This window comes from Protopterus annectens, chromosome 8.part0 (assembly GCF_019279795.1).
Source record: "Protopterus annectens isolate FY-2018-M chromosome 8.part0, PAN1.0, whole genome shotgun sequence".
Lineage (NCBI taxonomy): Eukaryota > Metazoa > Chordata > Ceratodontiformes > Protopteridae > Protopterus > Protopterus annectens.
In genome coordinates, this window is record NC_056741.1 from 1,904,411,868 (window position 1) to 1,904,428,032 (window position 16,165).

At 40.2% G+C, this 16,165-nt stretch overlaps 1 long non-coding RNA gene across 1 annotated transcript in view; it reads left to right on the forward strand.

Annotated features, from left to right (window-relative positions):
- The first annotated feature begins 1,802 nt into the window (after window positions 1-1,802).
- LOC122809710 overlaps window positions 1,803-16,165 on the forward strand; it is a 55,624-nt gene continuing 41,261 nt past the window's right edge. Inside the window, exon 1 of the long non-coding RNA XR_006365940.1 lies at window positions 1,803-1,868. This is a non-coding gene — a long non-coding RNA (uncharacterized LOC122809710). The remainder of the gene's footprint in view (window positions 1,869-16,165) is intronic.

Below are 16,165 nucleotides of genomic sequence, written 5' to 3' on the forward strand. Positions count from 1 at the left end.
CTTTCTCATTGCTATCACTTCGGCTAGAAGGGTTTCGGAGCTTCAAGCCCTTTGCGCCAAACCTCCGTACTTGGTCTTCCATAAAGATAGTTTCCCTCAGGACCAATCCCTCCTTTCTACCCAAAGTTGCTTCTGAGCCCAATATTAATCAATCTATTCATTTACCAGTTTTCTTTCCAAATTTTCAAAACAAAGGTGAATACAAACTACATTCTCTGGACGTACACAGGCAATTGAGATTCTACTTGCACAGGACCGCTGAACATAGGCAATCTGAGCAACTCTTTGTATCCTTCGCAAGACCCTCTTTGGGCAAACCAGTATCAAAAGTTATATTGTCCAGATGGATTTCCCAATGTATACTTCAGGTTCAAGCCGACCAGAACTCTTATATGCAAGAAGTCCACGCTCATTCTACCCTATCGATTTCTACTTCTGCTGCCTTTTGCTCCAGAGTATCCTTGGACGACATTTGTTCAGCAGCCACTTGGGCTTCATCCCATACTTTCAGTAACCATTACAAGTTGGATCTAATTTCCAAAGGGAGAGCATCCTTCGGCTCTGCAGTGCTCCGAAATATCCTTCCATGAGGATCCCCCAAGTTTGGGTAGCTGGGGACTCTGTCCCACAGGTTGATGAACAAATGAAGTTAACTACTTCAGATAAAGAAGTTATGTACTCACCATAACGCTCCATCTGAGTAGGTAAACTTCATTTGTCAGCAACCAACCCCCCTTCATCCCCCTAACCTATAGTGCGTCCTAGAAGGATTCCTTGTCCTTTTCTCCGGATAACATCAGGTTAGGATTTGCAGGTGATCCTTTGTTGTAATGTTCTGTGTTACTATAGCAAACTCGATCTGAGGTCAGAGAGGGATGGCAGGGGATTATGGGTAAGGGGGAGGAGCTTGGAGCTCGGATCTTAGCTGTTTGAAGCTGCCGGCTCGGATCCGATGCCCACAGGTTGCTGACAAATGAAGTTTACCTACTAAGATGGAACGTTGTGGTGAGTACATAACTTCTTTTTATGTGTTTTGCTGGACATAAGTCTAAAAAGCCCAGTGTTGTGGCCATCATTTTCCAGGATAGCTTTGGAAAAATTGATTATACTTTTGTAATTTAGATTCTGTGGACTATGTTACTTGTATCAAATGTTTTTTTTTTCACAAGTTTCTGTTGTTGAGCATGCTTTGTAAAATCTTTCCATTCCATTTGTTTTAAATGACAAGGATGATGTAGTGAAAGTCATTAATGTTGCATCTTTAACAGGGTTCCAGATGATCTGTTATGCCTTTGTTGAGGCAGACATTGACAGATAGGACTGTAGCTACTTCTTTCTGTCTGCCTTCAAAAGGCAGCATGGTTGTAGGCTGTCTAGATTTCAAGAGTAGTTATTTCAGTCTGTAGACCTTTTTCAGCCTTTACCGTGGAGCACAAAGGCAAGGGTAAATGCAGTAAATATGGACATTTTAGAGTAGTCTGTCATCCAGAAAACTTTGGGGTGATGAGTGGAAAGTGCCATAACAAGAGGAAAACAATGTAGACATGGTGAGAGTATGCATGTCCCATATAGCCAATGTCCTGAGGTCAGGACTGAACTTCAGACACTGGAGCTGTGTGGTATATAGCTTATCCACTGATGCACTCTGCTGCCATGTATGACCTTCTATGCCGAGTACTGAAGAAGAGGAAGACCCTGTCCTGTATGTTAGGAATTTTATGTATTTTGATGTTAAGAGTTTGGAAATAAAGTATTGTGTGTACATGATTTGAATATCACAAGGTGTTCATGTTTGTTTTGTTCTAGTTCTGAAAACTCTGAAAGCCCAAAGAAACTCAAGCACTGTGATGAAAACAGCAAGTCACAAGGTATATTGTTTTGTGACATTTGTTATGTGATACAAGACTTGATAAAACACTATATGTTGATCAGCACTAAAACTGTCATAATGCCACAGTTTTTCAGTAGTTTTTCCTTATCCATGGTTCCTTTTTATATCTCAAGTACTGTTTTAAGGTTAATCCTTGTGTTGTAGAAGTACATTTTAGCCCAGTGTTGCTTCTGAGCTTGAACTGTTTCATTTGTTATAGAGTGGTATTTGTGGTCTTGCCACACGTGTAGGTTGATTAAGCTACAGTTTTTTTTTAATGGGTGTTGGTTGTGTTAACGTTGGTTGACTGAAATCTGAATTTAGCACATGTGCTTAACATGCCAGGTATATAAAAAAAAAGCGCTTCCTACTCCCCACAACTTAAATGATAGGGTGACTGAGTTCACTGCACCCTGAAATAGAATAACCTGCTCCAAAATCATTTCTTTGTAGGGGAAAGATGACATCTCCAATTGCAGTGATATGGAGTCTCATCAGAAAATTTGCCTACCTGTACTTTTTGACAGACTATATTCTTAAGCATTGGAATAGTTTCTCCATACCATGCTGAAAGTATGTATGACATATTATTGCAGCCTTGCAAAACACAGGAAAGTTAGACTACACAGTATTAACATATTATTATATCTAATCTTCCCCACTTCTGTTTCTGTCCCTCACATCCTCTGAGTAGCTGCTATAAACCCTCTATGTATTCACTTACTTTGAGTCTCTTTACTCTCACCAACCCCATTCTTAGTTTTATCACATACTTTATAATTTCTAAATGATATAGTCCTTGCCCTCCTATCCTGCCACTCTCCTTTTCTGTAATACTGCTTCCCTCTCAGCACCACCTTACTAGTGTGCTAACCCTAACCTTATCCTTGTTCCTAACCTGACTTCACCTTAGAGTACTAAACACTGTTTCTCCTTGCACTGCCATTAAACAAGACACACACACACACACACACATACACACTCTTCAAACATACCCAAATTCTAGCATACCAACATTATCTGTCCCCATCATCATCATACCAACATCTGTCCCCATGCACATCTACTTTCAACCCAGTGCTGAAAGTTTTGTTGTCATTACTACCCACTCTCACTTATCTTGCATTCGATGTTGCACACAGATTATTCCACCATTCCTCAAAACTTATATTCGACCAATGCAGACACTGAAAAATCCTCCCAACAAATAGTAAATTTGACTGAATATAATGTACCCATGTCAGAGTATCCAGTTATCTAACTTCAGATTCTAAAAGATCTGTATCAAGACATGTTTTAATACCTAAAAGGGGGTATTAACATTCAGTTACAACTTTTTTTTCCAGTCTGAGCACATAGCCTGTACAAACTGCACTTTATAAAATCGGTAGATATTATCCTCTTACCCTAGAACTGTGCATACCATAGCCTTGCAAGTAACCAGTTGGTATCCTGTTACTTTGTGTGCAAGTCTTTTTATCAACACTAACGTTTAGTTCGCTGCATGGGGTAAATGGCTAGGCTTAAAATTGCCCATAAAGGGCAGTTAGCTTAGTACTAATCTGTGAACCTAGAAGTCACTGTCCTCTGAAATGTAAGCGAAACACAAGAACTTCATCTTATAATTTCAGAATAAATCTCGAAGAATCCTTGATGTTGTATAGGTATTTTACATTAACAGTATGAGAAGAACAGTTGTAGAAAAATTGCTACCACTTACCTGTGGATGTCAAAAATGAAATAGACTACTCTGGTTTCAACTGTAGGTTAATAACATAAAGGAGTTTAGTTAATGTGCCAGTTTAAGGGATTTTGGGTTAATTACAGACCATTATCCATCAGCTAGCTGGATGGGTTACTTACCTGTACTTTCCCTTTTATGTCATTTGCTTAAATTCATTGTTGAATTTTTTTTGCGTTTCCTCTGGTCTTTCCTTTTCTCTTTAATCAATGTTTCGTAGCATTGGTAAGGCTGATTTAACTTTCCAAGTTTTCTTAATTTTTTTTCTCCCCTCAGTGTAACTTTGCCTTATCTTTCTTATACTGAAATACATCTCTAGGTATGTTTATTATTATTTTACATTATGATCAGTTAGGTTCCTCATACGCACCAGAGTAGTATGTAAGTAAACTGAAAATATTTGTAGATTTGAGTTGTTTGGTATGTCTTGTTCATACCATTTGTTTCTTGTTTTATAGATACTTGAAGTACCTATGAATATTGACTACCATTCTGCAAATATTCAGAGATTCCTTTTCATGAATTTTTAAAGTTATGTCTAATGTATATTTTAATATTGTACTGCTTTTTGGCCTGAGAATCAAATCAATATAGATAGATAGTGAACAGATTAAAAGTGTCTTGCTCCAGAAAAGGTGAACAAGTTATGAAAACCTCTGATGTTATGTAGTCCAATCTCACCTACATTCTTGCCCGTGGGTTTGGAGCAGAATGTTGGCTCCGACTCGGCCATAGTTTAGCTCGAAGTCTTTCAATTGGCTGGGCTAAGATGGCATCCCATGCTGCACTGCTCTCTATCCCCAGATCTCGTTTGCCGCTCGTGTAGCTCGGACGTGGTTTCGCTCTTGGCTGTGGCTAAGTATTCTTTTCATCTTTATAGCAGAGAAGTTTTTGCAAAAAAAAAAAAAAAGCTATTTTCATAGCTGTGTGTGTGTTATCTTTGAGTGTGTTTGTGGAAAAGTTTTTTTCTTGTCTTAGCATGTTTCTTGTGGTATCCCACTAGCTGTTTCCAATGGGCTAGGCCCGTTTCAGTTAGAGGACCTAGTTTGTCCCCTCACTTTACCTTTGTGTGCTAACTTACTTCCCTTGGGCTAAGACCATTTAATTTAGAGCAACTAGTCCGCCCTCTTGCCCTTGTGTTCTAGGACCATTTAAGTTAGAGGTCTTTGTAGTGTACTGTCTGTTCTGTTCCCGTGCTTGTGGCTGATTGACCGTTGGTCTGGTTGTTGGGTTAGTGACTCAGTTTTTGTAGTGACTATGTCTAAAGATACTAAGGAGCATAAGCCCTCGGGCTTTAAGAAGTCCACAAAGTGCAGTTATAAGATGTCTATCACTGACAGACACTGTGTTTGTGTGTACTGTCTGGGAGTGATTCACATCCAGGAATCGTGTACTTTTTGTCATGCTTTTAGCCCGCGTGTTCTTCAGGTAAGGAAGAACAAACTGATTTCGAAAGGACTTCTGAAACCCACCTTCGAGGAGGATTTGGAGAGGGCTTCCAGCTTTAAGTCTTCTCCATCTAAAGCTAAATCTTCTAAGGCTAAAAAGCGATCCCCGGCTCCATCAGTATCCTCGGAGCCACCGGAGAAAATCGCTAAATCTTCGATGACATCCTCGGCTCCATTGTCCTCGGGGCTGCAGGAAGTGTCTGTTTCTATGGAACCTGCTTTGGCTTCTGTTCTCTCGGAGCCTGTTCGGAGCCAGTCGCCTAGCATTAGGCCGGTTTCTCCTTCTCGCAGGTCTCGATCTCCTTCCCTATACTCTAAATCCTCCAGGACCTTATCGGATGTGGATGTCGATAGAGTGGTGCAGAGACTTTCCAGTCACCGGTACTGGCTAAATTGTTTTCTGCTCTTACCCAGTCAGCTCCAGAGCCGGTCCCTCTACCTGCGTCGATACTTCCTCCGGGTGCATCTCAGCTTTTGGAGCCGGAGTGTTCAGCTCCATTTGATGTCCCTAGGTCAGCTCCGACAGCCCCTCCTCGCTTATCGGTTCCGACGTCAGCTCCGACTCTGGCACCGTCCACGGGGTTCAGAACTCAGGATTCCTCGGTCGAACCCGAAGGGGAGGCTTCGGGACACTTCTCGGCTCCTAGTCTCCCTCTAGGTGCTTCGGCGTGGGGAAGCCTGACTCCTGACTCTGCTTCAGACCTGGTTCCTTCTGATTCGAGGTCTTCCATGGCTGGTCGATCTTCGGACCTGGGGGGGACCAGCTTTCGAGCCCATGCGGAGCACGCTGGCCAGGTCGTCAGCGGCATCATATGGCTCGGTCACTCTGTCCCCTACAGCACAGGTGCTGGTCTCTGATCACACTCTGTCTCTTGACAGCGGAGCCCCAAGGCCTCAGGGTACCCCCACGAGTGGTCCCCATATTTCTGAGGGCCCTTCAGAGTTTTTGCCTGAGGAGCCACCCAGAAAGAGAACGTGAAAGAGGAAGCACATAGATTCCCAAGATGAGTCTCTCACGTCAGACACTGACCTCAAGGAATCGGAGGGGTCCCCTAAGTTATCCTCTGAAGATGTTTCTTTCTCGACATCCTAGAGATTTTGAAGCAAAGAGGTGACTGGCCATCCAAAGCCCCTCCGAAGAGGAGTCAGTGTTCCTTGAAGGCCTTTGGTGCTCAGCCCTCTGCCTCCTGGGTGTCTCCACCCTTCGACAAGCTTCTTGATCTGGTTTGTCGAAGGGTGTGGGAAACCCCTGACTCTGTGGAACCAGTCCCCAGGAGTCCCAATAAATTTTTGTCTGCTCCTTCTGATAAGGAATTTCTATCCAAGTGAGTCCCTGTGGATGCCATGGTGGTAGCAGAGGCCACCAAGGAGGAATTGGCTGAGACTTCTTCCACCGTCCATCCCCCTAACAAGGAGTCTAGGACGTATGTTTTCTTCAGCGGCCTTTACTTTGCGGTCACTGAATTACTTATCACACTTTACATGGCTCCAGAGAGATCTCCTAAAGGAGCTTGGAGATGCTCTAAGGGGTAACATTTCTGAGGCGGAGGCTCAGAAAGTCAATGCTCAGATATCTACCCTCAATTCTATTGCGAACTCCTCCATGAGGCTGATCTCTTACGCAGCCGAGGGAGCGAGTAGGACAGCAAGTTCAGGAGTCGCTCTTAGGAGACATGCCTGGATGCGCCTTTGTCATTTCGCGGAGGCGTTCAAGTCTACATTCTCCAACGCCCCGTTTGATGGTTCATCTTTGTTCGGAACCTAGGTGAAAGACTCTCACTAGGTGCGAGCAAGAGGGAAAAACTCTTCCGTAGGAGTCCATCTTTCCCTTCCCTCTAGGCCTTATCCCAAGGAGTGGGAAAATGTGGTTCAAGAAATCACAGAGGTTTTTTCCCGATGCACAAGGTGAGTCCCCCTCTAGAGGCAGGGGACGGGGTGGTTATTCAGGTAGACGCTGCCCTAGGGGCAGAGGAGACCCTCGTAACTCAGGAGACCACGATTCCTTTCGTGGTTCTCCCTACCACCGGTCCTGATGGGAGGCCCGACTGTGCATTTCCGGAGCCAGTCAGGGGTCGCATCTCAGTATACCCGTAGGCCTGGCAAGGTATCACCCAGGACCAATGGGTTTTACAAATAATTTCTGGAGGATGTATCATTCCCTTCTCGTCAACTCCCCCTCCAATCAAGAAAATCCCGGATGTTCCACCCAGTCAAAGGGATTCCGCAGCTTCACAGGTTTCAAAGCTGCTATAAAAGGAGCCATCCAACATGTCCCCTCAGATCAGATCAGATTAGGGACTTACTCCAGATTTTTTTTGGTGCCGAAAAAGACAGGGGACCTGAGACCCATTTTGGATCTCAGCCGATTGAACACCCATGTGAAAAAGGCCAAGTTCCGAATGGTCACGTTATAATGTATTCTCCCATTGTTGGGAAAAGAAGTGTGGATGTGCTCCATTGACCTCAAGGATGCTTACTACCACATAAAGATGGACAGAGCAGCCAGAAGTCACCTACGCGTCCGGCTGGGAGCCAGTCACTTTCAGTTTCGAGCCCTGCCCTTTGGTCTCACCACAGCCCCCAGGGTCTTTACCAAATGCATGGCAGTGGTGACTGCTCACTTGAGACGTCAGGGATTCCAAGTGTTTCCATACCTGGATGACTGGCTCCTTACTGCCACCACCAGCCATCTGCTACTTCAGACCAGGGACGCCATTATCAACCTATGTCAACAGTTAGGCACCACTTTGAACTGTGAAAAATTTGCCTTGTTGCCCTCGCAACGTGCCACCTTTATAGGCGCCGAATTAGACACTGTGCTCATGCGGGTGTTTTTACCACAGGAAAGAATCAGAGTTTTACAACAACAGATTTACGCCTTGCTCCCTCTGAGGAGAGTGAAGACAAGATTAGTCCTCCAGTTGTTGGGGACGATGGCTGCTACGATTATGTTAGTTCCCCTGGCAAGGTTACATATGAGGCTCCTTCAGTGGCTACTCTTCGCCCAGTGGTCTCTTCAACGTCTTCCACTTTCTCACCCTATTCTGCTCACAGACAGGTGTAGACAGGATCTCAGTTGGTGGCTACACACCGACAACCTCAATGTGAGAAAACCCTTCATTCCTTCGCCTCCGGTTGCCACGGTGACCACGGATGCCTCCCAGATGGGGTGGGGGAGGGCATTATCTCGGCAGGACAGTCCAAGGCACATGACAAGAGCATGAGATGCATCTGCATATCAGTGTCCTAGAGATGAGAGCAGTGCTACTAGCGATGCAAGCACTTCAGGGCTTTCTTCCTCTCGGGACTATTACAATCCACCAAAAATACAGAACAGATGGAAGAGGCACAAATCCGTAATCCACACGAATTCCTTTATTAAAACGACTCTTCAGTCCAATAAAACGCAGAAACAATAAGTTTGACTATACAGTCCACTAACGCGATTACACCAGCACTGCGTTTTCATTTAAACCACTTCATCAGATGGAGACAAATGCATACCTACACAAAAACCACTCCTTATATATTCATCAAAATAATTAAACAATTAGTTAATTAAAGGGAACAAGATACTTAAACATTTAAAGGGGTAAGACGTATAATGCATACAACACATACATTAAAATATATTATAATGGATTCCCCCCACACTGACCTGATACATTAGTGGATTAATAAATTAATATTGTTATCAAAATTTAATAAAAACTTTATAATAACTTAATCTAATAAAACAAACTAAATTCTTTAATACAACCAGCTAAAGCATTACAGCTTGTGGTATCCTATACTACCAACACTTTATAATGTAAATTGATTTTAATACACATTTAAAATAAGATAAATATAGAAAAAAATAATAAATAAAAAAAACATAAAATTAAAACACTTAAAGCTTAGCTGATCTCAGCTTGAGTACAGGTGCTAAAGAGATGGCATCATTTAAACCTGGAGGTTTATTCGCCTCCAAGGAAATCTGCCGCAACAGCTCTTTATACTCAATCGAAGTTTCCCATAGCCCACCTCTTACATCCTTTTCCACTATTTCCAACACAAAGAAGCTAAATTTAGCTTCCTGGCAAATTAATTTATGTCGGTATAAAGCATTATTAGTACATTTTGTTTTTATCTCATAATAATGCTCATAAATTCTATTTTTTAACTTTCTTTCCGATTTCCCTATATAAAATGCATCACAATGATCACACAAACCTAAATAAACTATCCCAGAGGTGTGACAGTTCGCAAAATATTTGCTCTGGATCAGTCTGTCCCTGCTCTCTAAAAAAAAATTGTTTGCTTAGTACAAATAAATGGGCATTGGGAACACCTTCCACATTTAAAGGTTCCTAGTTTCCCTTCCTTAACTTTTTTCATACCATATTTACCCTCCAGAATAGTCTTTAAGCTTTTGCCCCTTCTATATGTACATTTCAAAGGTTCTTCAAAGGTACAGTTCAAATCCGAAATCTGACCAAACCTACACCATTCTTCCTAATTTTAGGTGCACTACCATTATAATAAACTACAAAATTGCCTGTACCCTCACTGTTAAGCTTTGTAGATTTCATCTCATTCAAGACAAAATTTTAACCCAAAATGGGTTTAAATTTGTCATATCTACCTTCCCTAACTTCTCTTTCTATAGGCTCAATAAGATCTTTAGGGTAGCCTCGATCCATAAACATATTGTGCAAAATCTTACATTCATCCTCAAAATCACTCTCCCTTGATGTCATACGACTACCCCTCACATATTGTCCCTTAACAATACCTTTTTTTCTGATGGTAAGGGTGAGCACTATTAAAAGCCAAATAAGAATTCGAAAATGTTGGCTTTCTAAAAATCTTAGAAATCTTATCATCTCTTTAGCACCTGTACTCAAGCTGAGATCAGCTAAGCTTTAAGTGTTTTCATTTTATGTTCTTTTATTTATTATTTTTTTCTATATTTATCTTACTTTAAATGTTTATTAAAATCAGTTTACATTATAAAGTGTTGGTAGTATAGGATACCACAAGCTGTAATGCTTTAGCTGGTTGTATTAAAGAATTTAGTTTGTTTTATTAGATTAAGTTATTATAAAGTTTTTATTAAATTTTGATAATATTAATTTATTAATCCATTAATGTATCAGGTCAGTGTGGGGGGAATCCATTATAATATATTTTAATGTATGTGTTGTATGCATTATAAGTCTTACCCCTTTAAATGTTTAAGTATCTTGTTCCTTTAATTAACTAATTGTTTAATTATTTTGATGAATATATAAGGAGTGGTTTTTGTGTAGGTATGCATTTGTCTCCATCTGATGAAGTGGTTTAAACGAAAACGCAGTGCTGGTGTAATCGCGTTAGTGGACTGTATAGTCAAACTTATTGTTTCTGCGTTTTATTGGACTGATGAGTCGTATTAATAAAGGAATTCGTGTGGATTACGGATTTGTGCCTCTTCCGTCTGTTCTGTATTTTTGGTGTTTTGGTGAACATTGGAACAGTGATTCTTTTTGGTTTGTGTTGTTGTCTATATGGAATCTGAAGAGGCTACAAATTCTGGGCAAGCTCCTCAGCGGAGGGGCGTGGAATCTGACAAGTTTGACATGCTTTGGAACCAGTTATCGCAGCTTATTGAGCTGCTGACTCCTGCAAGCCAGCCCTTTCTGACATCATCTCCTGGTGTTCCAGGGAACCAGGAAATGCTCACTAGGTCGAAGCACGGGAATGGCGCAAAAGGAGTCTCTTTCGCTAACGGGCGTAACAGAACACAGAAATCTCATGCAAGCGTTACTAATGGTGATATCAGTTCGGATGTACCAACGTTTTATAGGTCAGAAAACGCTGTGGGTGCTGGCTCTAACAACGAAAGGACAGATAATAGTAATGGACACAAAGAGACTGGTGAGAGTCGCAAAATTGATTTTAAAAGTTTTTTTCAAAAGCAATATTGTTTTAAGGACTTTAAATTACCCTCACAGCATAAGGGAGATTATGAAATGAAGTTTGACTATAATATAAAATTGTTAGATGATGTTTTTTTCAATACAAAAATTATGATATGGAGAATGCATACCTGAGGGAATGTTTACGTTTAAAAATTGTGCCTAAAGGCTTGAGGGTGGTGAAATATCCTAATAAAGTGAAGGAAGGAAGTATTTTTCACCAGGAATTGTTAGAAATTTTTGATAATTGTGGGTTTGAAATATTAAAAGCCATTATTAGAGAAAATGAAAGGGAAATGAAAATTCTATCTAGTAAAATTGAAGGTATTAACCAGAAAATTACAGAAGATTTGTTATTTTCAGTAGAGGAAGGGAAGAGACAGTATTACGATATGTTGCAGAAGATTGATAATAATATTAATAAAGCATATATTAGGAAAAGTAGGAAGTTAGATAGAGACATTAAAGAATATAAGGACAAAGTGTGTTATCCCAAACCAAGATATTTTTCGTACAGAAACCATAATGATTTTGGTACGGATAGGAGAGGGAATGAGCACTTTGTATCAAATGGAGAAGATGAAGTAGGTGATCTGAATAATTTGGATGAATACCCCCCTTTAATGAGGTCAGAGAGAATAAGAAATTACCAGCAAAAAAACTACCAGTATGGGGGGTATATAGGGGCAAGGGGCATGCAGAACAACAACTACAACAGCAGCAACAAGAGATTTCAGCAGTGGAATTGATAGAAGAACATATGTTTAGCAATTGTATCAACACAGATTTTATTTTTTCCCAAGGCTGCATCAATAAATATCAGGGTTATACTATTTACAATTATAGTAAATATGAATTAAATAAAGCACATTTTTCGTTACTATCAAAAGGTCTTAAATTTGTTCCTAGCACGAGGATATTAGTAAGGTGTTGATTGACCTCAAGTTATTTTTAAGAAAGAAAAATTTAGAACTGTTTTTCAGGGACATGCTAGTACTGGGGAGAAATGTGAGGTTTTGAAAAGGAAAAGTTTGTTCAACCCACCTTTACACCCACAATTAAGAAATTTTGAGGCCTTAATGGAGAGTAGACTTAGAGGTGAGCTCCCAAGGAACAATATTACATATAACCTTACTAAGGAAGAATATGGGTTATTAAAGGAATTTAGGGAGGACACTACAGTGAGAGTTATGAAACCAGATAAAGGTGGAGGTTCTGTTATTATGGATAATATTTTATATGAAGCTAAGATGATGGAAATTTTAGATGATTTAGACAAATATGTCAGAGCCTCTTTAAATGAGATTAATATAGGTAATAAAAAATATATGTGGTTTTAAATTACTTGCTTATGGAACGCTCTATTGATGTTGAAACTTTTAAATACCTTCACGTTGAGAAACCTAAGGTCCCCTCTATTTTTGGGATACCAAAAGTACATAAAGACTTGGAAGACCCCCCTTTGAGACCTATTGTTGCTTCGGAGGGCTCAGTTACTGCACCACTAGCGAGATGGTTGGATGTAAAGCTAAAGTCTTTATCTGTGGGAGGCCAGGGGACTGTTAAAGACTCTTGGGACCTTTTGCGTAGTATAACTCAGGATTTGTATGATGACAATATTACTTTTATAACTATTGATATAGTGGACCTTTTTTCATCTATACCCCATAATGAGGGGATGATGTGGTTTGAAGAAGCCCTGATAAATTATGGTAAATTTAATAATAATGAATTTTATTTGATCCTAGTTTTTATGGAATTAGTTTTAAACAACAACTTTATTCATTATGAGGGAGAATTTTTAAGCAGATTCAGGGAGTAGGGATGGGTGCAAGATGTGCCCCACATATGTTAATATTATTTTAACAGCTTGGGAAGAAAATGTATTATTAATTCAAAATATGCCCATAATTGGAAATTTTACAAGCGTTTCTTGGATGATATGTGCTTTTATGGGTGGGCACGATGGATGAATTTTTAGAATTTTTAAGTATATCTCAGAGTCCACTGATTTTTAAAATTTACTTATAATAAGGATAAAGAATTTTAAATTATTTGGATATTACTATAGGCAAAAGTGATGGTTGTTTTTATTCTAAGATTTTTAGAAAGCCAACATTTTCGAATTCTTATTTGGATTTTAATAGTGCTCACCCTTACCATCAGAAAAAAGGTATTGTTAAGGGACAATATGTGAGGGGTAGTCGTATGACATCAAGGGAGAGTGATTTTGAGGATGAATGTAAGATTTTGCACAATATGTTTATGGATCGAGGCTACCCTAAAGATCTTATTGAGCCTATAGAAAGAGAAGTTAGGGAAGGTAGATATGACAAATTTAAACCCATTTTGGGTTCAAATTTTGTCTTGATTGAGATGAAATCTACAAAGCTTAACAGTGAGGGTACAGGCAATTTTGTAGTTGATTATAATGGTAGTGCACCTAGAATTAGGAAGATTTTGGAGGAAGAATGGTGTAGGTTTGGTCAGATTTCGGATTTGAACTGTATCTTTGAAGAACCTTTGAAATGTACATATAGAAGGGGCAAAAGCTTAAAGACTATTCTGGAGGGTAAATATGGTATGAAAAAGTTAAGGAAGGGAAACTAGGAACCTTTAAATGTGGAAGGTGTTCCCAATGCCCATTTATTTATACTAAGCAAACAATTTTTTGAGAGAGCAGGGACAGACTGATCCAGAGCAAATATTTTGCGAACTGTCACACCTCTGGGATAGTTTATTTAGGTTTGTGTGATCATTGTGATGCATTTTATATAGGGAAATCGGAAAGAAAGTTAAAAAATAGAATTTATGAGCATTATTATGAGATAAAAACAAAATGTACTAATAATGCTTTATACCGACATAAATTAATTTGCCAGGAAGCTAAATTTAGCTTCTTTGTGTTGGAAGTAGTGGAAAAGGATGTAAGAGGTGGGCTATGGGAAACTTCGATTGAGTATAAAGAGCTGTTGTGGCAGCTTTCCTTGGAGGCGAATAAACCTCCAGGTTTAAATGATGCCATCTCTTTAGCACCTGTACTCAAGCTGAGAATAGCTAAGCTTTAAGTGTTGTCATTTTATGTTTTTTTATTTATTTTTTTCTATATTTATCTTATTTTAAATGTGTATTAAAATCAGTTTACATTATAAAGTGTTGGTAGTATAGGATACCACAAGCTGTAATGCTTTAGCTGGTTGTATTAAAGAATTTAGTTTGTTTTATTAGATTAAGTTATTATAAAGTTTTTATTAAATTTTGATAACAATATTAATTTATTAATCCATTAATGTATCAGGTCAGTGTGGGGGGAATCCATTATAATATATTTTAATGTATGTGTTGTATGCATTATGCCATACCCCTTTAAATGTTTAAGTATCTTGTTCCCTTTAATTAACTAATTGTTTAATTATTTTGATGAATATATAAGGAGTGGTTTTTGTGTAGGTATGCATTTGTCTCCATCTGATGAAGTGGTTTAAATGAAAACGCAGTGCTGGTGTAATCGCGTTAGTGGACTGTATAGTCAAACTTATTGTTTCTGCGTTTTATTGGACTGAAGAGTCGTTTTAATAAAGGAATTCGTGTGGATTACGGATTTGTGCCTCTTCAATCTGTTCTGTATTTTTGGTGTTTTGGTGAACATTGGAACAGTGATTCTTTTTGGTTTGTACTATTACAATCCACTCAGACAATATGTCGGTGGTATGGTATCTGAACAAACAGGGAGGAACCAAGTTGTATCCCCTTTGCAGAGAGGCCATGCGAGTGTGGCAGTGGGCAGTGTCTTCCCAACGTTTTCTGGTAGCAACACACATTGCGGGGAAGTCCAGTGTGATCGCAGACAGGCTAAGCAGAGCTATTCTGATGCCTCACGAGTGGTCCCTGAACTGTCAAGTTGCGGAGCAGATTTTCCGCAGGTGGGGTCAGCCTTGCTGCAACCTTTTTGCCAGCCCCCTCAGTGCCAAATGCAGCAGCTACTTCACCCTTATCCCCCCTCAGGGGAGTCACCCAGGGACGCTCTAGTCCACGATTGACCCTCCGGTCTACTATAGGCCTTCCCTCCGGTTCCTTTGCTGACAAAGGTTATTCAGAAATCACAATCCTTGGGAAGCAAAACGATTCTGATTGCTTCACACTGGCCTCGTCAAATTTGTTTCCCCTTTCTCCATCCCTACCTCATGGACGCTCCTTGGATTCTGGACCCACAACCAGACTTACTGACTCGTATGTCAGGGCAGCTCCATCCCTCTCTTCAGACCCTCCGGTTGACAGCTTGGCTACTCCACTTCCGTCATTAGTTAGGCTTCACCATTTTTCGCCAGATGTGGTTCATGTTCTATCTTCCTCTCATAAGCCTTCGACCAGGAAGATTTATTACAGCAAATGGAAGAGATATTCCATCTGGGCGCATGCCAAACAAATTAACCGTTACACAGCTCCAATCTCGTCAGTATTGGAGTTCCTCTCTATGCTTTTCAACCAGGGATCAGCTGCCGCAACCATTAAAGTCCATTTGGCAGCGATTTCTACTTTTCACGTCGCAGACGAACCTAGTCTTATGGCACATAGACTTTGTAAGGCTTTCCTGAAAGGCACTATGTTGCTTCATCCTCCTGTCTCTGAACCTGTTATGCCTTGGTACTTGAACTTTGTTCTACAGGGTCTTACTTCACCCCCCCTTTGAGCCCGCAGCCCCTTGTGATTTAAAATTCTTAACCTGGAAGACCGTCTTTTTGGGTCACGTCAGCCAGACGTGTTTCGGAGCTTCAAGCCTTATCAATTTAACCAACTTATTTGATTTTTCATAAGGACAGGGTTTCTCTCAGACCAAATCCTTCCTTTCTTCCCAAAGTAGCGTCAGTCAGTAACCTTAACCAATCCATTGAATTACCAGTGTTTTTTCCTCAGTTCTCAAACAAGGCAGAATTCAAATTTCATCAATTGGATGTGCACAGACAATTACGATTTTATTTGCACAGAACGAAGGACCTCAGAAAATCGGATCAGTTGTTTATTTCATTTTCGGAAAACAGAATTCGGTCTCCTGTTTGATTTCCAGTTGTATTTCTTTCATTTATACTTCAGGGGGAAGAGATTTACCGTTCCGAGTGAAGGCTCACTCTACCCAGTCTGTATCTATGTCTACAGCTTTTCAGGC